The 10,917-nt window shown below is 34.7% G+C and overlaps 1 pseudogene; it reads right to left on the reverse strand.

Moving 5' to 3' along the window:
• Positions 1–497: 497 nt before the first annotated feature.
• LOC100619442 (5-azacytidine-induced protein 2-like) lies at positions 498–1,352 on the reverse strand (annotated as a pseudogene).
• Between the last annotated feature and the right edge of the window lie 9,565 nt (positions 1,353–10,917).

Consider the following 10,917-nt stretch of genomic DNA (forward strand, 5'->3'; position numbering starts at 1 on the left):
ACAGAGCTGGTTATTAGAACAGCTATTTTAGTCTGTTCTGAAAGACTGAAAGAAAACCCTAACTACATTATAGTAGGACAGTATGTACAAATTCAATTATACTGGAAATCAATGGCAGACACAGGTCATTATGCTACAATGAAATCATCCAAATTTACTTTCAGTTCATCCAACTGAAAAGGTCCCCCCTTTCCCAATACTGACAGCTCTTTGCAACAGGACTACAACTGTCTTCTGAATTATTTCTTATAAAGGCAGTATTGATTATGCTGATCCAGCAATTGTAGGTTGGGGAAAGGTGTTTAACTTTACCTAAATACTGTTTCACTAGACTTTGGGGGGCTTGGGAATACCCATGATTGTCTTCTAAAGAATTATGCCATAGGAATTCTGTTCCTGAAGTTTGAGCTACCACTCGGGATGACTCTTGTTATCTGCCCATGACTAGAGACTGGTTCTTTCCAATAAAATCTTTATATCTTGTCACAGAGACTCTTTCATTTGTCACATGGGGACTCTTTCATTTGGTGAAAGAAAGTGAATCTTTTGAAGGTCAAAGTTAAAGATGTCAACTGTAATTTTGTATACTCCTTCACAAGGTCTTTCACACACTGGACTGGGACATAAGCTTTCTTGATTATGGATTAAGTTTTTAATATTCTTAGTCACTTGGATTGCACTTGAGTCACAGAATGTAAATCAAACATTTCTTTCTTGAGTTCCCAATCGACATGCTTCATGTTATCACTTGGAATGGATTGTCTTTTTGCAACTAATCTTGTGTTAGCCTTTCTGTAGCAACAGTCTTTGACAGCTACATTCCTGTCTCATCAGCTCCAGCTCCTGTTCCAAACCATAGATCTTTAGACAACTCAACTTTTCCACCTCCCATTTAAATGAAAGTCAACTTAGATTCCTCATCGTTTCCTGAGTCTCAATCTTTGTCCTGAGCTGAAGGAGATCTACTTCCATAGCCTATAGCTGTTCTTTTAAATCTTTTAAAGATTCTTTATTAATTTTATCCAATTTGCTTTTCAAATTATCTCTTCCTAGGCAGACCTTCTAACCCTAACCCTTGTTTACTCTTTCTCATCCCATTGAGCTGGTTTCTTCATCTAATTGGATCTTGAGAAGTTTTTCTTCCAGAAATCTTACCTTTTTTTTTAAAAGGGGAGTTTTCCTTCTCTGAATCTTTAAGTCATTTTTTTTTGATGTTTTTATATTCAGTGACAAGGGCAAAATGTGAAGCTATAGGCTCATCCATGTATAAATTAACATAGAAATCGCGTTATCTTTCCTCTGAGTTTTCTCTCATTCAAAATACAGATCCCGTCTTCTTCTAGTGTATCCATGGTTTCCCTGACATGCTGATCTGAGAACACTTTCGGTCAGTGGGGTCACAGTGGTGTATTAGCTCCCCAAACCCAACCCCAGACTCCCTGGGCCTCTTGTATCTGGGCAGTGTGGTAGGGGAAGAGCAGTCCAAAAAGATATTTTCAAATACAATATTACCAAAAGCAAAATATTGTAATTTATAACCAAGAATTTTGAAAAATTGAGTATAAATTTGCAAGTTAAAAAGGGGGAATCTTTAATGTATTAAAAAACCTTTAAGCTTTTCAGATGAAAAGACCGAATCTGAATAGGGAACTTGAAGTACGAGCACAAGAGTCAGGAGAAAGCTAGAAAGGCAAACGTTTGATAAACTGGAAGGAGTTGTATAATGACAGTGCTAACAATCTATTAAGTGAAGAAACAAAAGTATCCTTTCAGAACCCCAATATCTTCAAAGGCTATTGAAGTAGTCAAATAGGAAAAATAAAGTTCTGATACTGGAATGATGCTTGTCTAAGAGTTGAAGAGGGAAAGAAGGAAGGGTAAAAGAAATACATTAGTGTAGAAAAAAAGAAATAAGGAGGTTTGCTATTTTTCAAAATTGAGTTACATGAGAATAGTATATAAACAATAAACCTGGTGAAAGGGGTAAGTGAAGTGTCATCAGATGTACACTTTTACTTGAAATAGAAAAAAGAGGGCTACACACACACACACACACACACACACGCACACACACACACGCACACACGCACACGCACACACAGAGTTTAGTTTAGAAATACATCATACCCAACAGAAAAAAAAGCAATAATGGAGAGGGAAGGAAGGAATTAAGAGGGAGAATAATACAGGAGGAAAAAGTTACAAGCAAAACAAACTTTCTGACCCTGAAGGGGACAATTAAAAGGCAGAAGGAGAAAAGCAAAAAAAAATCAAAGAGGGTGTCTTGAATTGCTTCTTAAGACAGTTGAAAAATTATTGAACAAATTGCACCATATGAATGTAACAAAATACAATTAAGACAATTTTAGAGATTCCTGGGTAATATGAACTGACACAGAAGTGAAGAGAATCAGAAGTACATTTTGTATAAAGACAACATCATGAAGAAAAACAGTGTTGAAATTCTTATGTAGTTTAAAATCAAAGCAATCCTCTACCATGTCTTCAGAGATGTTTTGATGAAACATGTATATCAAAAACAGATGATGGATTCAAAGTAGCATTTAATGCTGTTCTTAAAGCTCAAGCGATTAAATGGGTAAAATATATGAATGATTATTAGACATAATATTATATTATTAAAATTTCGTACACACGTGTATACGCAGTATTAAAGATATATTATTTAATAATTTTAAATAGGCATATAAGTCAATGATGTTTATATTATTTCCTTATTTCCAGTTCATAATCTGGTTTCCATGGGTAGATTTAGGAAATCCATGACCTACAATGAGAAATTTAAATTTTAGGTTGAAAGGAGTAGCATTCTGGGAGTCAAAAAACCTGAGTCCCTGTCTTGAACCTGCCAATAATACTTGATCTTGGTGCAAGGCATTTCCCTTCTCTCGGTTTCACATTTTTAAATCTATAAAATGAGGAATTAGAACTAAAAGACTTCTAAGGTCCCTTCTAGTTCTGAGCTCCCAAGACTAGATATTGCTGTATTCCTATTTTGGGCTCTATGATCCCTTCTTCATAGTGTGTGTCCCTGAGAAACCATAAACCCAGGCTGTTATTTTTATTAGTGTCAGCAACCCTGCTCCCTCAGATTAGATTTCTTCACAAGAAGGTAGATTTTCGCTGACATGTTAATACTTTGAAAGGGTACTGGTGATTCCTGAGGAGTGAATGAACATAGCATATGGTCAACCCAGCTACAAACAGAAGTTGATATGTGTCAAGCAAAGCTTTATGCATTTATTATAGGCATCACCAGCTTTTTTTAAGTCTTCCAAGGTCATTCTCCTTTCACATGTCCACAGGCCCTTGTATGGTGTTTTCTGGTTTCCTTAAAATAGATTTTGGGATCATAGGATCGTGTACTTAGAGCTGTAAGAGATCTTAGAGATCATTTAATCCCACCCCATCATTTTACAGATGACAAAGTACCCATGTAGTGAAAATGCTGAGGAGAAAACTTTGGGGAAGGAAATGAAATGTGTATCTCAGATTTCTCAGGCCACCTGCTTTACTCTAAACAAGACAATTAATCCAAAGGGAATCACTGAAAAATATTTCTTTTTTTCACCCTATCTGACATTTTTCACTAGACCATCTGACTAAATGACAAAGTAACTCCTTGTTAATGAATCAGTTCAATTCAATTCAACAGAAACCTACTGAGATTTTATAATGTAAAAGTCACTGCATGCTATGGGGATACAAAAATTTTGTAAACAAGCTTATATTCTAAATTGTTTTTGACTAAATTGACTACCATATGATTCTAATTGGCAAGATCAAGTGTGGTTAGGTGGGTTTTAGACTTTTTTGGTCTTGCTGAGACAATTAATTTACATAAGGAATTTACATAGGAACTGGTGATAACTTGTTTGTCAACACCTATCTTTTAATCATTTGCCTTTTTTTTTAATGAATAGATTGCTTAATTTGGTCAGATTGGAGCTGTTTTACTTGTTCATTGTGTCATCTCATAATTTTCCTATCTAATTTTGAAGTTGTTCTTTGCTCTAACATGCAAACAATCTGCAGTGCAAAATACTCCCATACCATAACTAATGGTGTATTTTCTTTCAAGATATAATCAATTTATTTCTGTGTTATAATTTGATGCTCACCAAGTCCAGCAACGTCAAAAACCTTATTAAAAGGAATATTTCTAGTCTATAGGTGTTAGGATTGCATAAGACAATGTGAGAAGCCTTGGTCTCTTTCATTTCTTAACCCCAAGCCATTTTTTCTAATATATTTTCCCCATATTCTCCTATCCTCACTGTGAACTGAAATAACCAAGGCTCTGTCATAGACCCTCTTCTCTTTTCACCCTATCTTACCTCTGGGTGATCTCTTCAGTTCTCATGGGCTCAAATATCATCAAAAGATTCCCAGGCCCATTGATAACAACCTGTTCTCCTGAACTCTTGGCCTGTATCTTCAACCAACTCAACAACTCAACATATTCAAAACAAAAACAATTATCTTTTTCATAGAACTCTTATCTTCCAAACTTTCTTATTATTGCTTAGGGCCCCACAAAATTCCTAGTCACCTAGGCTTGCAACCTTTGTGTCATCCTCAACTCCTCAATCTTATTCACCCTATATACACAATCCATCTCCAAATCTTGTCATTTCTACCTTCACAGGATTTCTCATACACAATCCCTTCTTTCCATTCAAATAGTCACTATCCTACCTCTTGCCTGCATTTTTGCAGTAATCTTCTAATTGCTCTTCCTGCTTCAGATCCCTTCTCCCTCTAATCCATTCTCCACTAAACTGCCAAAATAATTATTCTAAAGCATAAGGTTTACCATGCCACCTTCCTAATGAGTATATACTAGGAGCTCCCTGTTACTGCAAGGATCAAATATATGTATTTTGATTGGCATCTAAAGCCTTTCATTACTTGGTCTTCCTTTTCATATTTCTTACACTTTACTCCTCTACACACACTCTGTACAGTCCAGCTATATAAGTTTGCTGGTTGTTCCTTGCATCTGACACCCCTAGGCTCTCTACCATGATTTCTTTTCTTATCTCTTAGTTTTCCTGATTTCCTTTAAGATTCAGCTAAAATCCCACCTTGTACAGGAAGTCTTTCCTGTTATTGAAAGTTGCTTCCCTTCTGAAATTAATTTCCATCTATTCTGATTGTATTGACATGTTGACTCAGCCATTCTTAAGAACCCTTTATGAGTAGGGTCTGTTTTTTTGGCCTTTCTTTAGTATAATGTGGACATAATTAAGAACTTGATAAGTGCTTGTTAACTGACAGTCTGGATTATAATTCATATCGCATGTGCTCTAACTCTTTGATAAAATACACATACATATGATCACTGAATAGAGATTCTGAGAAATGCATGTTTGCAAGCTTGGTAGGTATCTTCTAAGTTTGATAATTTTTGGTTTCCTGAATTAGGGTTGACTGGCTAGTGGGAAGCACTTCCTGCTGGAATTTTAAACTTATAATAATAATATTTATATAGTTATATGTCATATTATCTGTATAAAATTTGTAAAGTGCTTTACAAAGTCCTAGCCTTTGTGAAGATTGGATTTAGCTCTCCCCTGATTATAACAATGAAGATATTTAGTTCTTTCTTTATTGAGAAGATAAAATCATAATCTCCTGATTGTAACAATGAAGGTACTTAGCTCTTCCTTCATAGTGAAGCTAGAATTGTAAGCTATAATCTATTTTTAGATTTTAACTACAAAAAGGTGTTAAGTAACTACAAAAGGTGAATTTAACAAAAGAGGTGTTAAGTAATCCAAAAAGATATAATCTAACCAAAGAAGGTGAGAACTAAAGAATGGGCAGTCCTGGAGAAAAGCGTCTGCTGTGATTGGTACACGTGAAAATTTAGAGGAGGTGATACAAGAGAAAAACCCTCTTTAAGTAGAGGGGAAAAAAAAGACTGAAGAAGGCAGTCAGTCACCTGGGCTTGGAGTGAAGGATGGAGGAGCAACTGAAAGACCAACACCCAGACTTCTTTGGACTGTTACCATTGGTGAGTAAAAAGCTGACTTAGCTGACTTAGTGACCTCCCCTTTCTGGAGGTGTGAAGCCTCCAGGAAAGACCCATCATCTTGAGACTCTCTTCCCCTGGCTGGGGCTTAGAATTTCTAACTGATATAAGAGGAAACCAGAACTCTCTCTCTCTCTCTCTCTCTCTCTCTCTCTCTCTCTGTTTCTCTCTCTCTGTCTCTCTTATTCCTTACTATCTTCCTTCTATTGAAAATATTGTAAATAAATTACCATAAATTCCATTTACTTTAGTAATTCAATTTGGGATTTAGAATTAAATCTCTGGTGACCATCTAATTAATATAATATATTATCAGTCCAACCACAATTTAAATTTAATAGATTCCAGCACTCTTTCTACTGAATTACATAGCTGTTTAGGTAAAGACTAAAGAACCATTACCTGATTGGGACTTTGTGAGTCACTTGAACAGTACAGGTCAGCCTGTTCATTAGTCCTACAAAGTATCTTTACATTTCTGGTATATAAAAAGAAAAGTGGTATTGTTATTGTTATGTATTGTTATTGTGTTATGTATTAAGAATCTGTTATTGTATATTATGAGTATCATATTTTAGGCATTTTTAAGTAAAAGAAATGAATAGTTTTCTTATTATTTTATTTATTTTTAATCATTATTATTAAATTAATATTTCATATTAATTAAAATTTAAATTATTATTTTAAATTATTTTTATAAATTTAAAATAAAATAAATTTTTATAAATTTAAAATAAAATAAATATATTAAATTATATAAATTTTTTAAATTTAAAAATTAAAAAAAATTTAAATTAATTAATTTAAAAAATAAATAAAATAAATAAATAAAATAATAATTATATTATTATCTTATTATTTCTTATTATTGGTATTTAGACTTACTTTTCTAAAAGGATCCTATAAATGTGATCATGTCTAAATTTTTAAGAGATTCTTTCTAAGGTTCTATTCCAGGGTCTGGACACAACAAGTAATAGAGATAAGTCTGGTTCATTTTCTTTGGGGGAGAAATTGCTCTCAAGGGGAATACAGTCCCAGAGCCAAAGCACTTTGAGATCCCGAAGACCTCAGAACACAATTACATGATTTAGAAAGTACCTTCAAGTTCAAAAATCTATAACATTTTCTTTGTACTATTTTTTTGTTACCAGTTTGTTCTCTCTATTTACTTATAAATAATATTTATAAATATGAATCCCAGAAATCAAGGACTATTTGAAATTTCTTTGTACCCCCTAAAGTGTAGTAGGACCTTTTTAGGCAAATTCAACACTTGCAAATTCATGTTTACACATGATTGTCAAATGAAAAAAATTAAAGGCAGAAAAACATGTAAAATAATATTTTTAAATTACATGCTAAATCCTTGCCTTTTCCCAAGTGGCATAAAATCTTGCAGCAGTTCACCCAATCATATTCATTCTAACTCTGAGAAGTGTTGGTGAGTTATTGCATTGTTTTGCTCCAAACATTAGCTCCCTCATCAGTCTTTGTCCAGAGTTTTCTTTTCTAACAAGTCATGTCCTCTAACAAAACGTTTTCATCAGAGCAGTACTTCCCTGTTTCATTAACTCTATTTAGTCATTAATAACGGCCCTAAAGAATAAGAGTATTGATATGGGTAGCTCTGATAAGCCTAAGAAAAACTATAAAGTACCTAGGTTGTTTGTATAAGAAATATTTCTTAAATAATGGGATTCACTATTATGTATGATTTTCAACTTAGTTGAGAGGTCTTCGAATGTATTTGGTTGGTTAAGATGAAGTCCTACTCTACCATAAACTTGGTATTACAGGAATTTTAGAACATATTCAGAATGTGACAAGAAATTGTTAGCTCTCATTTCTAATTCAAGTCAATTCATAAAATATGAGTGGAGTATATGTTATAATGGCAGGCACTAATAGGGCTACTAAGATATAGAACATAGTCTTTGCCCTTGGAGAAGTCACTGAACAGTTATTTCTCAAAAAATTTATAAAATTCAGTGAATTTATTGAAATAATGTATATGAAATGCTTGAAGATCTTTGGACTACTAGATAAATCTAGAGAATCAAATCACTTTGTAACAGCAAAGCTGGGTAGGAAGTCTGCACACTTACTAAAATCACATAGCATGAGTATTCCTAAGAAGAGCTACACATACAGTATGACTGATCCCTTACTCTATCACTGTAGGGGTTCCAAAGCTAATTGCTCTGTAAGCTTTTGGAATGTTGATAAAGCACTCCACCATATTACCACCCCATTAATTGGAAACTATTGTCCTGCCATCCTCAGTCATTCTTATTGTTATAATAATTCCAGGACCACAGCCAGCTACTATCTGGCATTTCTCTTACATTCTTCTGATGAGATTTCTTTTTTTTTTTTTTTTTTTTTTTTTTTTTAATATATTTTATTTGATCATTTCCAAGCATTATTCGTTAAAGACATAGATCATTTTCTTTTCCTCCCCCCACCCCCCATAGCCGACGCGTAAGTCCACTGGGCATTAGATGTTTTCTTGATTTGAACCCATTGCTTTGTTGTTAGTATTTGCATTAGAGTGTTCATTTAAAGTCTATCCTCTGTCATGTCCCCTCAACCTCTGTATTCAGGCAGTTGCTTTTTCTCGGTGTTTCCACTCCCATAGTTTATCCTTTGCTTATGAATGGTGTTTTTTTTTCTCCTGGATCCCTGAAAGTTGTTCAGGGACATTACACCGCCCCTAATGTAGAAGTCCATTACGTTCGATTATACCACAGTGTATTAGTCTCTGTGTACAATGTTCTCCTGGTTCTGCTCCTCTCGCTCTGCATCACTTCCTGGAGGTTGTTCCAGTCTCCATGGAACTTCTCCACTTTATTATTCCTTTGAGCACAATAGTATTCCATCACCAACATATACCACAGTTTGTTCAGCCATTCCCCAATTGATGGGCATCCCCTCGTTTTCCAGTTTTGGGCCACCACAAAGAGCGCAGCTATGAATATTTTTGTACAAGTCTTTGTGTCCATTATCTCTTTGGGGTACAGACCCAGCAGTGCTATGGCTGGGTCAAAGGGTAGATATTCTTTTGTCGCCCTTTGGGCATAGTTCCAAATTGCCCTCCAGAATGGTTGGATCAGTTCACAGCTCCACCAGCAATGAATTAATGTCCCTACTTTGCCACATCCCCTCCAGCATTCATTACTTTCCTTTGCTGTTATGTTAGCCAATCTGCTAGGTGTGAGGTGATACCTCAGAGTTGTTTTGATTTGCATCTCTCTGATTATAAGAGATGTAGAACACTTCTTCATGTGCTTGTTAATAGTTTTGATTTCTTTATCTGAGAACTGCCTATCCATTTCCCTTGCCCATTTATCAATTGGAGAATGGCTTGATTTTTTGTACAATTGATTTAGCTCATTATAAATATGAGTAATTAAACCTTTGTCAGAGGTTTCTATGAAGATTTTTTCCCAATTTGTTGTTTTCCTTCTGATTTTAGTTACATTGGTTTTGTTTGTACAAAAGCTTTTTAGTTTGATGTAGTCAAAATTATTTATTTTACATTTTGTGATTCTTTCTATATCTTGCTTGGTTTTAAAGCCTTTCCCCTCCCAAAGGTCTGACATGTATACTATTCTGTGTTTACCCAATTTACTTATGGTTTCCTTCTTTATGTTTAAGTCACTCACCCATTTTGAATTTATCTTGGTGTAGGGTGTGAGGTGTTGATCTATTCCTAGTCTCTCCCACACTGTCTTCCAATTTTCCCAGCAGTTTTTATCGAATAGTGGATTTTTGTCCCAAAAGCTGGGATCTTTGGGTTTATCGTATACTGTCTTGCTGAGGTCGTTTTCCCCCAGTCTATTCCACTGATCTTCCTTTCTGTTTCTTAGCCAGTACCAAATTGTTTTGATGACTGCTGCTTTGTAATATAGCTTGAGGTCTGGGACTGCAAGGCCCCCATCATATGTGTTTTTTTTCATTATTTCCCTGGATATCCTTGATCTTTTGTTCTTCCAAATGAACTTTGTTATGGTTTTTTCTAAATCAGTGAAGAAGTATTTTGGTAGTTCAATGGGTATGGCACTAAATAGATAAATAAGTTTGGGTAGGATGGTCATTTTTATTATATTGGCTCGTCCTATCCATGAGCAGTTAATGTTTTTCCAATTGTTCAAGTCTAGTTTTAGTTGTGTGGCGAGTGTTTTGTAGTTGTGTTCATATAGTTCCTGTGTTTGTCTTGGGAGATAGATTCCTAGGTATTTTATTTTGTCTAAGGTGATTTTGAATGGGATTTCTCTTTCTAGTTCTTGCTGCTGAGCTGTGTTGGAGATATATAGAAAAGCTGATGATTTATGTGGGTTTATTTTGTATCCTGCAACTTTGCTAAAGTTGTTGATTATTTCAATTAGCTTTTTGGTTGAATCTCTAGGATTCTTTAAGTAGACCATCATGTCATCCGCAAAGAGTGATAACTTGGTCTCCTCCTTGCCTATTCTGATGCCTTCAATTTCTTTATCTTCTCTAATTGCTACTGCTAGTGTTTCTAGTACAATGTCAAATAGTAGAGGTGATAATGGGCATCCTTGTTTTACTCCTGATCTTATTGGGAATGCATCTAGTTTATCCCCATTGCAGATGATATTAGCTGTTGGTTTTAGATATATACTGTTTATTATTTTTAGGAATGACCCTTCTATTCCTATGCTTTCTAGTGTTTTTAATAGGAATGGGTGTTGTATTTTATCAAAGGCTTTTTCTGCATCTATTGAGATAATCATGTGGTTCTTGCTAGTTTGCTTGTTGATGTGGTCAATTATGTGGATGGTTTTCCTAATGTTGAACCAGCCCTGCATCCCTGGTATGAATCCTACTTGATC

Source organism: Monodelphis domestica, chromosome 2 (genome assembly GCF_027887165.1).
Source record: "Monodelphis domestica isolate mMonDom1 chromosome 2, mMonDom1.pri, whole genome shotgun sequence".
Classification (NCBI taxonomy): domain Eukaryota; kingdom Metazoa; phylum Chordata; class Mammalia; order Didelphimorphia; family Didelphidae; genus Monodelphis; species Monodelphis domestica.